Below are 17,722 nucleotides of genomic sequence, written 5' to 3'. Positions count from 1 at the left end.
ACCAATATGAAGCCCAAAAATTGTATTACTTAACAATTTTAATCCGAAAGTAGTTTTATTGACCTATGAGACTTATAAGTTAAATATGCTGACGTTTATATGACAATATGACTCAATTCTGAATAGATCCGACCATAAAACTCAAATCACACTATGGAAGGATAGATTTACTTGATCAAAGTCAACACCAACATAGGATTAGGCATCGTAGTTATATCTGGAATCTAGCTAGTGTTTGCCTAAACAGCAACAACAATATATATAAATACCAGTTGCCTTTTCTATGTGTCTCTTTTCTACGTGTCTTTCGGTTGTTCACAAAATTCGACATCTAATGCCTTCACTTTTAACATTTCCAAGTACTGCAAAGCATGGAACTTAATGGTACTCTACATTATGAGCCTGCCTGAACTCAAAAAGGGAAATTTAAATAAGATTATTTTTTTTTTGCTAATAAGAATACCTGTATTAATAGCAAAAGGTGGCTACATTGTAGTAAGCTCCAAAGAGGTAGCTTTATTGGACTTCACTCTTTTATGTTCATAAATCTATAATAAGTGAGTCCATCTTGTTCGCCCTTGTGTAGGAAGCCAGGCTTACCTTCTCACCATTGTGCAGTTCCTTTGGCCATAGATGTTCCTAATACAGTACATAAGTTAGCTCCACAATGAACTTCCCTCCAACTTGTTAAGTTGATCCAAGTTGTTGTTTAGTTGCTCCAAGTTGTCTGATCTAACCTTCCAGTGCACCTTGTTTGCTTGGAATGCTTTTACTGCTTCACCAGAATCACTCAATCCATATATAATTCCATTCCAGTTCATTGGCTTTGCTAGTCCCTTTGACAATGGCCTTAACTTATACAATTGGTATTAAGTCGGATACAATGGGTGCAAAGGACTTAATCAGACAGAACTTGATAAAATCAACAACGCATAATCAAAGACTTTTACCACACAATAACATAGTAAACGCAAAGTCATTATACTATGTGAATAACTTAACACCACGTAATAGCATTGTAACAATCAACAATCTCAATATGACATCTTTTAACATCAAAATAACTTTAGACACTCATTGGCATGAGGCATAGTCAAATCAAATAAGATGAGGAAACAGAGATAGAAGAAGGAGATTAGAGATTGAGCATGATTATTACCTTTCAAGTGAAAGCTTTGTGCAAAACTTTTGAAGCTCGAGTTTCCATAAAGAAATAGTTTGGGTGTTGTTTTTTTAAAAAGTGTTGAGTTTAGTGTTTAGGGTCTAACTTTCTTAATCGTTAGGAGTTTCCCAATAGCACTAATACTCTTCATTCTTGACCATCGGATGTGCCCAAACAGTTTTCTCCTTGACCATTCGATGTAGGCTTCACAGATTTTGAGTAAAATATACCTTGAAATCGTCACTTCATTCTTCTTCAATTCTCTTTCTGAGCTTTTCTCCTTTAAGTTGTATCTGCCACTTAGGTTTTCAACAGTGTGTATGCTCGATGATCTCACTTGTGCAATCAATACATTTTTCATGTAACGTAATTCCAATTTCAGCACAGGGGCTTGGCTTAGCTTATTAAAGCATTGTCAGTTTGTCACACAATTCCAATTTCACCAACAACAATACAACATGTATTAATTCTCGTATACATGAATATTTATCATACTTGATGAATATGTAACATTGAATAGAAATATATAATAAAAGTGAATGGTAAATTAGAAAATGGTTATCATAGGAAATAAACAATCGTACCTGATTCAGAATCAGAACCATGATTGAGCTACAATATCAGTGATATGTTGGTCTACCACCATCAAGACCCTGGAACGGAATAATACGATAAAATCAATTGACAAACTAACGCAAAAAAATAATTCAAAGAGAATGGAGAAACAAAAAAAAAACAATTAACTATTTTATTTTGGTGAGGTTTTGAGATATTATTCTTTAAATAATAATGAAAGTAGTAAAGTAAATCAATCGATGAACTGAACTTACAAAAAAAATAGTTCAAAGAGAATGACGAATCCTTGATTCGATTTCTTCTCAAGCGAAGCTCATTGGCAAAATTGAGGATTCTCCTTCCCTTGAAGAAGATGGGTGTGATTGAATTAAATTTTTTAAAACATGTGAGTCTTTTGGTTGAATTTCGGAAGATGAAGAGAGGGTTTGGAAGAGATGTGGTTTTTAGTACGAAGGGTTATTTTGATAATTCCGAAGGCTCCATTCCCGTTGAATACTCATTTTAATTCACAACGAAATAAGTCCCTTGACTAAAGCACAGGCAAAGAAAAAGCATGCGCTGTTTAATTGATTTACAACCGCAAGTTCAATAACAATTACACCATTCAACTACCACTAACTTTATTAAAATATTATTATCGCACTCATAACGCATCAACTCGTCAACACCAAACATGCAATTATAAACAATTAGGTTAGTGTCAAAATTTTCATCTAAAGGTTTTGGGATATTGTACATTGGTACTAAGTTTTAATGAATGCTTAGATTGATACTGAACAAATTAAAGGATAATTATATTATTAAGAAAAGGAGAGAGCATACCAAAGGTAGATCTGACCAGGAGTGAGATTTAATGTTTATTGCTCTTGTAATAGAAATGTACTGCTGAACCTATTTGTAGATGAGCATTTCAATGCCCATTAGCAATAACTGCAGCCTTCACTGTGATTATCGCATGGCCGCCACATTAGTTAGCATTTGTCATTCCAACACCTAACATTAATATCACACCAAAATGTACTTAATAATCCATTCATCACCAAGGAAAGTGTAAGCAAACATAGCCTAAACTTAGGCCAGAGATAGCAATATCTCTAACAACAAATAACCTATCGTACTTGAGCAATTATCATGAAAAGAAGCACCTGAGTATTATTTATAAAAAAAAAAAAAAAAAACCTTGAAAGTTTTAGTACCTAAACCTGGTTGATATATTCTCTAATCGGTTAATCTATTTTTCTAGTAAGGCAAAACTATTTACATTTTGCATATGATATGAAAGTGGTAAAATTTAAACCCACACATCTTCAACATAATAAATCTTGGAGCATGTTACATGCTTACAATTTTTTTGAGATGCGCAGAAAAAAGAAGAAGAAGAAACCTTACTTCATTTCATAACATAACATTCGCTTATAAGGATAGAATATTACTTGGGTTGTGAATGTTGACGGTTATGGCTATGTTGCCACTACTTTATCTATTATGTAGAAAGCTTAGTCAAACCCTCTCGCTGTTTCTAAATGGTGCATTGCAATTATATAACCTTATAGTTTAGAATGGTGAAATCGGAGAATTACTAATTGTCAAATTCCTGTAATGGAAAAAAAAATAAAAAATAAAAAATAAAAATAATAAAATAAAATAACAGGCTAAAAAATAAACCAAATTGCAAAAAAAGAGAAAGAAAATCAGGATGAACAATGTTAACAAAAGGTCTTCCAAATTTACTTATTGAGATTCCTAGTGCATCTACATGTATACCGTTCAAGTAATAGTCTTGCATTCACAACATGAAGTCATCTCCATTGACCGTAAGCATTGAAGAGCATATAAAATGTTTAAAATGAAAAATAATAAGAGTAGTTTTTAGAAGAAAATAAAACTTTCAATTACAGTATAAGTCCTCACTAACATATAACCATACTAACATCTTTAAAACGCATCCAATAAATAGAATACCTCATCCCCCCAAACCCATCCCATTATTGTGCTTTGGAGGTTTTTTTCCAAGTGGCATGCAGAAGAATGTAGATGGTCATACAATTACATCCTCAAATTCTAAATGATAATAAGTTCAGATAGTCGACTCTTTTCAACATCTTCAGAATGTCAACTTGGTCAAAAGTGTATTGTGTAATATTTTGCAAACTTTTAACAGTAAGGTAAAAATAATTTTCTAACATTTGGGCCTTACACTTGAAAAATAGCCTAGAAAATCAAGAAAATGATTGGATAATCGGTGGTAGCAAGAGTTTCTATTTCATTTTAGAAGCTAAGGCACGGAGAAGCAGAGGACACAAAAGCTCCAACGTGCAAAAAGTATGCAATGCAAGAGGAGCATCCATTGGAAGCCCTACTAATAAACAATATGTCCTTGCCTGCCCAGCCACAAAAGTCAAAAAGAAGTAAGTTTCAACCTATAAAAGTCAGAACTTCGATTTCCTTTGAAGTCTGTTCGCGCTTTTTGTAAGAAAGTACATCGAACCAATTGTATACGTTATTTATTTGTAAAGAAAAGGCAAGGGTGATTTGAAGTGACATAGTTTTGGTAGAAAATTTTCAATTGAATCCACCTCTCGCCTTCATTCAGATGTCATAGAAGCAGAGGACACCGAGGTTATAGGCTTCCGCAATTCTCATGAGCAGTGGCACAAAGAGCAGCATGTTGTTCTACCCTGTAAACAGATGAAAGAACCCTTGCATCACAATGTAAGTCTGTGCTTCCACTTTGTTCTTTCTTCTGATCTATGGTCCTCAACATACATTTTCATCACTGAATTTCATTGTTTTTCTTTACTTGCGCAGGAGATCACAAACTTCCACTTTCTTCAACTAATTCATCAGTCTTTTGTGCTATACAACTACATAAGTGAACAAACTCGGGAAAGAAATTAATAATAAATTTGTTAGAGTTACATGCATGAGTGTTGTATCATGTGTGTAGATATATTACTATCTATAAATTGAAAATGACATGAAGCCTACTAACATAATATGAACACAAACGTACCTTGCATGACTTCTGCTGTTTTCATTTATAGTTTTATAATATCTTGTGAGTCTATTAGAGTTACGTACTTGTCCTTTCAATCTAGGAATTGCAGAACCTTCTCAGTTCTCACCATATTCCTTTTGCCATCTCTTGACCTTCATAGGTGCAACTATCGTTCTTTTGCAAAGGGTGTCCAACTATCATAAAAGGCAATCATTAATTTTGCAAAGAACAGAAAAATTAAAGAAACCATGAATATAACTTTAGACACTCAAGTACATGGGTATGATTCTTGATCCATTACTCAGACAAATGGTGCTTACTGGGAGAAAATTATTGACGTGATGTATGAATAAACCAATGAAGGTTCTCTGAAAATTTAAGCAGACATGCATGAACTACTAAAACCTGATCTAAACCATGACTACAAATCCATAGCAGAATCCTAGACAATGTTATTCTTGGACCTGCATTATGTTAAATTATTGCTCTTCTCGTTGAAATAATCATGGATTGTGTAAAACAACTCTATAATATAAGAGAACTCTGTAACTTAAATAGAGTCCAAGTACAGTGGTCAATGGTATTACGGTACTGTTATGGTGAGCACTGAGCAGTACTGCAAAGAATTTTCATACATCATTTAAAAAATGAAAGAGATTAAAAAGAAAAAGAAAAAAGCAGTTAAAATTTTAACGACTATGTGAATAAATGAAACCCAAAATTAAAAGAACGTACAAAAAAATATCTAAAACTTTATCAAATAGTAAACAGTATTAATATAGAATAACTAAAGCTTCTGCACAATACGGTGATGTGCACCTAGGCTGAGACTTCAAATATTAATGTGAAAATGTTGCAGTGTTGCTGCGTATTAAAGAAATAAATTACTGCTAAAGATAAATCAAATATCCGGGCATCCAGCTATTGCACTAAGTATAGATTTGCTTTGCCGATGGTTATATTGATTCTATGGACCAAAGCACACTCCATTCTATTATAAATTTATAACATATGATGGAATCAAAAACATGTGAAGGCAAGCGTATGAACAAATAATTTTCAAACTTCTAGGAAAAGCTCTTCCATAAGAATGACAACGAATGAAACTACAATATATTTGCTACATAGAGTATACTTAATAAATAAAACTTCGTTCTATATGTACGCCGAGAGATAAAATACAACGCCATAACTTAAAGACTGCTTCTTTCCTGACCACAACTGACTCTGACGACACACTATATATATACCACAACTGACGATAATTTAAACTGACATTCTAAATCAAGATTTCCAGATGAAAGATTTGAGAGATGTTGGCAGAATGGCAATCATCATTTTTTTGGGAGAGAGAGAGAGTTTGGGGAGGATAGGCTTTTTTTTTTTTTTCTTTATTGAGTTTTGTGGGTTATGGTAAAAGCTAAGCTGTTCATCCTAGAGAAAAAAGAGGTGACGACGTGTTTCATTGGAACATTCTCAAAAATCTATCCTAAGATAGGTTTAGCTCTCATTTTTCAGGTTTCCTTTTGTTTAAGAATGGAGATAAGATTTAATAATGGAGATAAGATTTAAGAGATAAGATTTAAGAATGGAGATAAGATTTAAGAAAAAGGTTTTTATCTACTTATCTATTTTGGGCTACGAACAATTGAAATCGCCAAAAAAGTGCGTAGAATTCATTTTTTAAGTAAAATCTAATGTGTCAGTCCCAGAAAAAAAAGAAAAAAGAGGGGCTGACGTGGTCACTGGGAGCATTTTCCACTACTCAGTATTAATGGTCTTTGATTGGTGTAGGTGTGTAATGGATAGACCGTTCAACATATTGTATGTTATCATTCAAAGATAATTGCTAATAAAAAGTATCAAGATTTGTACGTTGCAAATAACATAAATACGAAAGATATTCTGCTAACAATAGAATATAACTTCAAGATGTGGTGGAGCTAGAACTTAGGTCGCTCAAAGCCCAAAGAGATCGATAATACGTACTCTTGCGAGATAGTAGGTCGGTGCTTATCAAGACTCAAGGTGACCTTGATGAATTAGAAAGCACGTTGACTCTCTTATGGCGACTCCCGTTGACTCACGTTGACTCTCATTTGACCGTCGCTGTTTAGATCTCAATGGTGGTTGTGTGTCCTTGGGGCTTCCTTAGAGGCTCTGTTCCCACCCAACAACAGCTAAAGGAAGCACCTTTAGTAGATCTCACTAAGAATAATGAAGGAAATGTTGAGAAAAGAGTTTCCTTTGCAGACAAAGTTCGCGGTGCTCAACCTCAACAACTGGATTTGGATTCTCTTCGGTTCGAGAAATGAAAGGAAATATGCGATGATTAAGCTACCAAAACAAGCGGTGGAAGCGAGGAAAGCTTTCTTTGTAAGTACTGACCCTTGTTGGTAGAATAGACTTAAAGCTCAATGTGGAAGAAGTTCGTAGAATTGCATTGGAAACTTGGAAGCCAAAGGGAGACTGGAAGATCATTCTTCTTGGTAAAGGATTTTTCATGATTCGGCTAACTTGCGAGGATGACTGGAGGAAGATATGGTGTGGCGGTCCATGGAAATTCAAAGATCAAACTCTTCGATTAACAAAATGGGCCTTTGATTTCGACCCCGACGTCGGGTAAAATCTAGTGCTTTAGTTTGGATTAAGTTTCCAAAACTTGGACAACAATATTGGGATTATGAAATCTTGATGTCTATGGGTAGAGGACTTGGCTCTCCTGTTGGTGTTGACAAACATACTCTGCAAAGAGACTATGGTTTTTGCTTTAGTATTGGTTGAAGTAGATCTTGAAACCGATACCAAACCTTGATACTTGTTGAAGAGGATGAGCATACATCTTTCCTTCAAGAAGTTGAAGTTGAAAAACTCCCAAAGTATTGTGGTCCTTTGTAAATTGTTGGGCACCTTGTTGCAGAGTGCAAAGCACCGCAAAAGGATTTAGGCATAAAAGAAACGATGAGTGGTCGAGAAACAAGCCGAGGTTGTGCAAAAACGAGAAGAAGAATAAGAGGAATAGAAACAAGAACAAAAATGTACCGATCGAACCAGCGAACAATGTCACCGGTTGAGGCGATGGGTACGATTCGTTGAGGTGCCCTACTACAACACCAACCGAGGTGGTTCCAATTGATGTGGGCACCGTGGATAGTGTAGTTGAGCAGACAAGCAACCGAGGAGGATGCACAAACACAAGAAGATGGAACCGATCACGTTGATGCAATACCACAAGTTGGGGTAGCGTAACATATAGTTATCGATGTTGTTGCATTGCTTCCACTAATTTGTGGAAATGCAATCAATGCAACCTTTGAATGCACCGCAAGCGGAGGTTACTGACTACTAAGCGCTCTCTAGCTGTTGAAAATTTTGTTTCTCCAACTCGTGTAGTCTTACACACTACATTGCACCTCCACTCGGAGTTACTATGGCTGAAAATACAATTGTGCCGCAAAGAGAATAGTCGGCGGTGATTCCTATTCTCCCATCATGAGGACTATGAAGAGTGGAGCATTAGAGCCCGATTCCTCTTCAACGATGAGAATGGCTAAGTTCAATTCTTCTTCCACTACTGGAGAGGGAAATAGGCTCAAATTATTGAATGAGGCAAATTCACTGCTAAGATCGGTTAATTGGGTGACCTCATGATGATGATGATGAAAATGCCGAGGATGGTAAAGAACCATGGCGAGAAGATAGCAAAGAAAAAGTATAAGCCTGCATGGATATCTCAGGAGCAGATTGATGACGAGGATAACTCACATGATGGTGATGAACCATGGCTGTTTCAAAAGGAGAAAGGAAGCAAGACAAAGGGGAAAGATGTGGATCGACTCCTCTTCCACCCAGGGGCAAAAGAAAAATTCAGCAAGATATAAATGATTTTCTTTTCTTTGGAAATGCACATGGTTTAGACTTTGGAATGAAGGCTTTATCACCTTCATGGAATTTATTTTTGGTTTCAAAGTGGGAACTTAATCCGGGCGGGTGGTGCTTAACCCCTAGTTTGTAAACTTATTATTATATATAATACATTCACATTTTGCTGCAAAAAAATCTCTATATATAATTCAAGTTGGAGTGGTCCTAAGTCAAAGTGGAATACTGAGAGAATATGATGACTTCACAAGTAATAATAAATGGGTCACAAAATAATCTTGTGATTTGCTAGCTAGAATAGTATATGATCCCCGAATATGCTCATGGCTGGGGTTAAAACCACTATATCAGACAAAGATTTCTCACATTAATCACATGCAAATCAGTAGATTCATGTCTTAGCGACCTAGCTTTTACTTCAAAGATGACATTTTTGTATAAACAAAAGAGAAATGGAGAAACTTATCTTGATCATGAGATGATTTGCTTCGGCCATTGACATATAACCTTTGAAATATTATTGTATTAAGTATGTTCACTGTGAAAAATTCCGCCTAGCTTTTTGTCCATACTTTGTGGGCTTGAGAAAAACGAGTGAAGAATATAGTTTTCTCAAGAACTTGTCCCCGCAGACGGCGCCAATGTTTAGGTATAGATTTATACTTTCAACCTGAGATCGGATTTGATGGAGAAGTGGTTGCACTCTTCCTTTGGAGAAGAGTTGCCTACGTATCGAGTCTTTGGTTAGACTCGAATCAAGCCAATCGTAGTTCTTTAGAGATTGAAGATTGAGCTTTTTGTGGAGTAGATGGAGCCCCTGTGGAGAAGGTGGAGCTTCCCTTTCTAGATGCGTCTATTATGAAATAAAGACCTGGAGACCGTTACAGAGTAAGGTCTCTCACTAATGTTGTTGTTGACTATAGTACGCAGCAGTTACATTTATTTCCTAAGTCGTCTGGACGACCTGACCTTAGAGCGTAATGCTTGTAGGTCATGGTGCCGACCTGTGATTGGAATCTGGACACGTGGTCTGCCACGAGTGGTTGAGAGTGGAGGGTACTGACATTCACAAAGAAACTAAATTAGTTTTTCACAAATATCATATCTTGATGGTGGATTTGAGAAAGTTGTTACCTAGTAACACCTCTATAAATGGAGCTTCTTTTACCAACAACACAAGGTGGCATTTTACTGATTCGTTTTTTTGGTAGTGCTTTAATCCTCTGTATATCAAAAGATTATGATGATCCATTACATTTTCTGAAGTTTCTCCTCCTCCACTACTTTCTACTACTGCTATTGCTTCAGCTTTAAGTTTTGGTTCACATGATGATCAGGGCGCGGCTCAACTGTATAGCAAAGTAGGCCTCCGCTTAGGGCCCCGTAGCCCAAGGCCCATACAATATAATCCAGCCATTGAAATAAAGAAAAAAAATTAAAACAAAAAGCCACTATTGTTTTTCATTTATTTTTAACTGTTGGATAAACGTTTTTACATTGGCAAATTGGAAACCATAAAATCACGTTAAAGTAGTGTTAAACACTTAAACTCCTTCAGTTCCCTCGCCTTCTCTAACAAAAAATAGTACACCTCTATAACTAATTAAAGTTCTTCATCACCCCATGACAAATAATCAAGTATATATACGCCAACAATTCAATCTTATCTATATCATTTTTTTGCCTTCTATATGGTTTTTTTTTATAATCTCGCTCTCTCTCTCAATATTTGTTTTATTTGGTGTAGAATTATTCTGCATTCTCTCTCTCTATATTCGCAATTCTTTGTTAAATAAATCTATTAAAGTTTCAAATTTGTGCGAAGACTATTCAAGAAAGAAATAAGATAAAGCTTGGATCATATGAAATAACATAAACAAATCAATAACATGTTGTGAGAAAAAAAATAAAAAAGATGTAACAATTTTTATTTGTTAAAGTAGTGTTAAACACTTAAACTCTTTCGGTTCCCTCGCCTTCTCCAACAGAAAATAGCACACCTCCATAACTAATATAATTAAAGTTTTTCATCACCCTCATAACAAATAATTAAGTATAACACCAACAATTCAATTTTACCTATATCATTTTTTTGTCTTCTATGGTTTTTCCCAATAATTTCTTTTTCTTTCTATATTTGTTTTATTTGGTGTAAAATTATTCTGCATTCTCTCTGTCTATTTGCAATTCTTTCTTAAATAAATCTATTAAAGTTTCAACTTTGTGCGAAGACTATTCAAGAAAGAAAAAAAAAAAAATTTGGGATCATATGAAATAATGTCTAGCAGTTAAAATCGGTTTTCGGATGTAATCGGTCTAAAGCGATATGTGATTAATCGGTGATTAATCGGCGATTTAATCGGTTTTATATTATTATATACAATTATATCTTCAAAATATTTTAATATAGAATAGCAACAATATTAAATGTATTAATAAAAATTATTATTAATTAGTAGGCATTGTTATCCTTGTTCTTATTTATTTTATTGTTATTAAAATTTTAGTTGTTTTTATCTAATTTGTAGTTTCATAAAATAAAAAAATTATCTCATTCTTATGTAATATTAATATTGCAATTTCAATGCATTTGGTGTGACAAAATTTGCAAAGCTCTCTTTCAATTTGATTGATTGAATAAAAAATAGTTATTAGTGGAAAAAACATAGAAAATAGTCAAAATATAACTTTTTTAGATGAGAATATATATTAAAAAAACTTAGTAAAACTTTAAAAAATATAAGTATAGATACGTGGCTTAACAAGAAAAGTAGTATGGCCATGTAACTAACATTGGTAAGCACCATAGTACTTCTTTACAAAAATAGAATAAAACAATGTTTGACTTTAAGCTTTGACCATCGTCCTCAATCTCTCTGGTTTTGCTGCTGGTTCTCTCTCTGTCCTCTCTCTTTGTATTTTGAGGAACCCATCACTCCTCAAAATTCCATCCATCGTCCTCAATCTCTCAAAATATAGATCTTGTTTGTATTTTGAGGAACCCATCACTCCTCAACCAATCACTCCTCAAAATTCCATCCATTTGCAGTTCTGGAATATTAATATTGTTAGGATCCGATAATATCGGCAAGGATTTTTCTCATTTTTTCGAGAAAACAGTGTTTTCTCAGTGTTATCGGTCGATATGACCGATTAAATCGGCAACTGAGTATTAACTGAGAAATCGGATAAAAGCATATCGCTCAACCCCCGAGATACGATTAATCGCCGATTAATCAGCGATATAATCCGATATTAACTGCTTAGAATAATGTATACAAATCAATAAGATGTTGTGAGGAAAAAAAAAAATATGTAACAATTTTTATTTGTTAAAGTAGTCTTAAACACTTAAACTCCTTCAGTTCCCTCGCCTTCTCCAACAAAAAGTAGCACGCTTCCATAACTTATTAAAGTTCTTCATCACCCTATAACAAATAATCAAGTAGCACACTTCCATAACTTATTAAAGTTCTTCATCACGCCAACAATTCAATCTTACCTATATTATATTTTTGTTTTTTATGATTTTTTCCTATAATTTCTCTTTCTTTCTATATTTGTTTTATTCGGTGTATAATTATTCTACATTCTCTCTCTATTTGCAATTTTTTGTTAAATAAATCAATTGAAGTTTTAAATTTGTGTGAAAACTATTTAAGAAAGGCAAAAAGAAAAAGTTGGGATCATATGAAATAACGTAAACAAATCAATAAAATGTTGTGAGAAAAAAAATAAAAAAAATGTAACAATTTTTATTAGTATATATTAATCATATAAGATTTCTTATTCGAACTTTGCTTAGGGCCCCGATTATCTTGAGCCGCCCTGATGATGATGAAGCCATTAATTTAGAAAATCTAAAAACTCTAGATTTTTTGAGAAATGAGAGGAAGTGAACAGTGTGTTTGAGTAGAAAAAAGTGTCTCTGTGAAGTGTTTTTTCTTGTTTTTTTTAAGTGAGAAGAAATATAGACGTTGGTTTTACTTTAATGGAATTTTCAAACACGATGAGTGTTTAGCTGGTCGTGGGACCAAGATTTGTTATCGTGCTCTTTTTTGGGTTGTGTGGGCCACGTGTTAAGGGCCAATTCTTATTTTTCCTGGTGTGTACATGGGCCTCGGGCCCGGTCTATGGTCCCAGTAAGGCCGAAGCAGCAATTGCTGTCTCAAATTTGAGTGTGCACATAGAGTCCGAATTTGTGGACAGAGTACATTTCTATTTGTTAAATCCATTTTCGGGCAGTGTTTAATAGTTTTTTTTGGGCATTCACTGATTTCACTCCACCAGATAATAAACTAAGGTCTTGAGACAGCAAACAGTTAATTATTCACAAACTTATTCTGGTGCACGTATACCGGTATACGCTAGAGTGAAGTGGTGAACCAAGCAAATGGCCACCTCACTGAAAAGTTGTCAAAGGGCTTTGAATTAATAAATATTTTATTGGTAAACACCTTATTCGATGGTCCAAGTGATAATATAGCCGTGACCCGTGGTTGTGCAAGACACATTTACATTTGCCCGTCTATGTACCAAATTATATACATGATTATATGTTATGGAATTTTTCAACTCTATGAGTGTAGACTGTTTAGGCTTTCATCACTTGGCTCTTTGGCAACTATTGTTGTCTATCGCATAACGAGTAATACTACACTGATACAAGAAAAATGACACAGTCAAGACACAGTAATGTGGTCTGTTGTAACATCAATGTTGCAATGGTGAAAATAAGAGCCAAAAATCTCTTTTCTCTTACTCAAAACACTTTTTCTCGATTTTTCCATTATCATCTTTCCATTTTTATTTTGTCATTTTCATATTTTCTTCATAACAAACTATCAATTCTATTGATTTTTCATGGTGCAACATTGATATTGAAGTGATATTTCTCGGTGCAATATTGACGTTGCAGTGATTTTCATGGTGCAACATTAATATTGTAGTGGTGATTTTTCGTAGTGCAACATTGATGTTGCGGTGCCACGTCACTGTGTCGGTCAACTGTGTCAAATTCTATATGTCGGTGTAGAATTATTGATCGCATAACCCTTAATATTTACTGTAGTGGCCGGCTACATTCTCAATTCATAAGTTGACATGTAATTCACTGCTTTCACTTGGCCTTACTTGGGTTTTTTATGTTTCGTTTTTTTTTTCTCTAGAAATTTTGATGTTTCTTTTTGGTTGTTCTCAATGATTAGTTGCCTGAGTTTAATGCAGTGTACGTACTTGACTTGTAATCTTGTATGCTGTGTCGAACATCAGAACATCCCACCACAAATGTTCATGCATTTCCTATCCAATGAGGCAATGACTAGAAGTCGAAAGGATTAGTTCTTGTGTGTGGGTCCTAAGGAGACGCCTTAGTTTACTGGGATTTCATTTAAGTAATGGTGAGACAAGTTCACAAGTAAGACCGAGACAAGAACGATCATTTATATATAAAATAAGGAATCAAGAAACAAATATACCTACCATTAAAGAGGCAGATTGAAGAGAGAGAGAGAGAGATAATGAGTAGTAGTTCAGGAGCAGGGAAGACGGTGTGTGTTACAGGTGCTTCAGGGTACATAGCTTCATGGCTTGTGAAGCTTCTGCTTGAACGCGGTTACACTGTTAAAGCTTCTGTTCGTGACCCAAGTCAGTTCTCTTCTCTTCTCATATTTGTTATGGAGTAGTCCTTAGCTGAATCTGACTAAACACACAATTGCCAGAAGAAGTAGTAGAAAAACATAAGCAAACTCATTTTATTTGTTTATTGGAATCACCCTTCTTCTAGCTTATCTAGTGTGTAAGTATTACAGAGGTTCACAAGTTAAAGTAATTCTACTGATTCAATTCACCCAGCTTCAGCCACATGCCCACATCCGAATTTTTTAGTCCACACACCACATAGCAATTAAGCTATGTATAGATGTTATTGATTGGTATTCCAGACCTCTACTGCGGGATGATGAAGAGCGGCACTCAAGCACTCAACCCCAGGATTTTAAGAAAACTCTTACCCAGTTATAGACAAATTTAAGATATCAAACATGCCTTTGTGAGTTGTGAACTTGTGACCAGTGAATTCTTTGAATTTTAGCTAATTAGTACTCTATCACCCCTTGGGAAAAAAGTAGATTAATAGTGAATTATGTTATTTTTCTTGTTGTAAATATTCAAGCGCAACATATAGCAGTCTAATTGCTTTTCGTCTGAAAAGAGCAGTAAGATGAGTTCATGTTCTATACTTCAAGATGGTATGACCAATGTCTCGCCAATCAGATGATTACTATGATACCATCTCTTCCAGTTGTTTAACAAAATAGTTAAGTTGATAAAATGTTGCAGATGATTCTAGAAAAACTGAGCACTTACGTCGACTTCCTGGAGCAAACGACAGACTTCATTTGTTCAAAGCAAATTTAGTCGACGAAGGATGTTTTGACTCCATAATTAATGGTTGTGAAGGTGTTTTCCATACAGCCTCACCCTGTTTTTTTAAGGCAGCAGATCCACAGGTTTGGTCTATGTATATCTTATGCTGACATTACCATAAATCTATTGAATTTAGCCCCAAGTTCCCCCTGCACAAATTTTTATTCTGATCGTGTGTTAGCTTCGATTGTTTACATTTTTCAGACTGAAATAATTGACCCCGCCGTGAAGGGAACACTCAACGCATTTTGGGTCGTGGTGCAAAAACGCCTTCTGTGAAAAGGGTGGTTGTGACATCCTCTATGGCTTCAGTTCTACACAACGGAAAACCTCGAACTCCTGAAGTTGTAGTTGACGAGACATGGTTTAGTGATTCAGATTTCTGTAGAGAGTCAAAGGTGCTTCCTATATATTATCTGAGCTTTTTGAAATGACAAGTACGAAACTCTACTAGTTTTGTCCCTTTTATGATGCTAGTTTGAGCATGTGATATCTTCTTCATCTGTTTGAGGAACTTACAACTTGATTTTCTGTTCAATTTTTTTATATGTTAGAATTTGTCATATGCTTGATCAGGGAGTAGGAAACTGTGCACATTCAGGTCCACAACATTTCAGTAGCATCTGCAGACCCATTGTCACAAACACATGTTGGACTTGATTTCATCTTCAGTGATTACTTCTTTTATTCTACGGCAATAGCGTTTCTCCTGGACTATTTTCCAAAATGGTTAAGTTAAATTAAAAGTGCTTGTTGTGTCTTACTGAAACTGAACGATTGCGTCATACGAAACATGTTGTTGCATTGTCTATCTTATTATCTCTATTCACTTTGCAAGAGATAACTTACGTAGCCAGCATATTTACATCCAAGTCCACCCTAAACTTTCATTGTGAGAGGTGCTACCTTTGGTTTCCGCCAAGTCAGTTCCTAGAGGTTTCCTGTTAGTTTCATTCACATAACAGGCCACTTCCAAATGGTTCGGACATTTCTATGAAACTTTTGTATACAAAATTTGCACATAAATCAGGGATGGTAAAGAGCAAGGACTCAAGCATGAGAGATTAAACAATGAGCACTGATACACAACGTTAACTCAACGATATTCTGCTTACCGCGCCAATTAATATTGCCAAGAGTTTAGAGCATGTTTGTTTGTGAACGTCGCTGTAATGTGGTTTTCTGGACAACATTCTTGTCACCACTGATATTCTCCTGTTCTCCATTGTCAAGTAATTGCTCAGACAATGTTTAGAAATTGTTTGTTCTTTAGTCTTTGACTCTTTCCATTCACGCTCAAATGAACCATAGTAAGTTTTGTCGTGGTGCTTCAATTCATGCGAGGTTTTATCTGTGGTCATGTGTTTAGTGCTACTTACTAAAGTACTGGGGGGCATAAATAACATATGATGTCTAATATCTACTATGTTAATCGAGCAGCGTTGGTATGCACTTTCGAAGACTTTAGCTGAAGAGTCTGCTTGGAAATTTGCAAAAGAGCATGGAATTGACTTGGTTACCATACATCCAGCATTCGTGATTGGTCCTCTTTTACAGCCAACGCTTAATTCAAGCACTGAGATCATTCTGAACTTGATAAATGGTATGGTTTTCTTTATGGTTGTGGACAATCTCTTTATAGTATGTGTTTGGTGATGTGGACTGTGGAGTAGAATACTGACTTGTTGTTCTTTTTTTATTTCAATCGTTCATTCATCATGGTTTTAAGGGTCCTACTCTGAAGAATTTTAGACTCAGATAGGAGCACACTGCACATGTTCAGTAGAGTTTCAATCGTAATAGATGACAATTACTTCTATAACGTGAGCAATTACAAAACTTTTTGGTAGAACGTTTTGTGCTATGCAACATGATAAGCTTTCTATCACAATTTTGCTCATGTGTAAAAGGATGACCTGATAAAGTTGCATATTTTGAAGTTATCTATGTTTCTCCTGGGGGTCTAAGGGTGTAAAAGGTTAATCAATGCAGGGATACAGACAGATATATATAGCAACTTAAGTTTTGGATGGGTTGATGTTAAAGATGTTGCCAATGCACATATTCTTGCATTCGAGGTTCCTTCAGCGCATGGAAGGTATTGCATAGTTGGAAAATATGCTCACTGTTCAGAAATTGTGAAGATTTTACGAGAGCTCTACCCTCAGATTCAACATCCTGAGAAGTATGTTTCTACCTCTTGAAGAAAGTGGATTATCATGTCTTAGAATCTATAATCAGTTAGGTCCATAGGTATCAGTACATCTACATTTTGGGGAAACAGAAACTGATATTGAACCAAATATTTTTGTTTCATGGATATATTTTTTCACAGGGATGCTGATGACAAGCCGTTTGTTCCAGACTATAATGTCTCGAAAGAGAAGGCAAAGAGCTTGGGCACTGACTTCATTCCTTTGGAAGTCAGCCTCAAGGAAACTGTTGAAAGCTTTAAGGAGAAGAAGTTAGTCAGCTTTTGAGTACTCCATATATGCAGGCAGTGCTAGCGCCTGATGATATTAGACGATTTTCAACTTTATATAACCTTTGCTCTTTATACTTTGTATCTGGTACTCGGATATATAGGTTTGAAATGTCATCTTGTGGTTATTTGTTTCTATAATGAAATACATGTTGGCAAGCTCAATGATCTCAACATCGTTCTCTTTGTGAAACCT

At 35.1% G+C, this 17,722-nt stretch overlaps 1 pseudogene across 1 annotated transcript; it reads left to right on the top strand.

The window, feature by feature from the left end:
* The first annotated feature begins 13,990 nt into the window (after positions 1 to 13,990).
* On the top strand, positions 13,991 to 17,691 carry LOC147485410 (phenylacetaldehyde reductase-like; annotated as a pseudogene). Its single transcript, XR_015201509.1, has 6 exons — positions 13,991 to 14,264; positions 14,958 to 15,127; positions 15,249 to 15,442; positions 16,485 to 16,647; positions 17,037 to 17,229; positions 17,380 to 17,691. The product of XR_015201509.1 is annotated as a phenylacetaldehyde reductase-like (transcript).
* Positions 17,692 to 17,722: the final 31 nt, after the last annotated feature.

This window comes from Coptis chinensis, chromosome 7 (genome assembly GCF_015680905.1).
Source record: "Coptis chinensis isolate HL-2020 chromosome 7, ASM1568090v1, whole genome shotgun sequence".
NCBI lineage: Eukaryota > Viridiplantae > Streptophyta > Magnoliopsida > Ranunculales > Ranunculaceae > Coptis > Coptis chinensis.
Note: the sequence above shows the minus strand (reverse complement) of the source record. Positions and strands in the feature narration are given on the sequence as shown.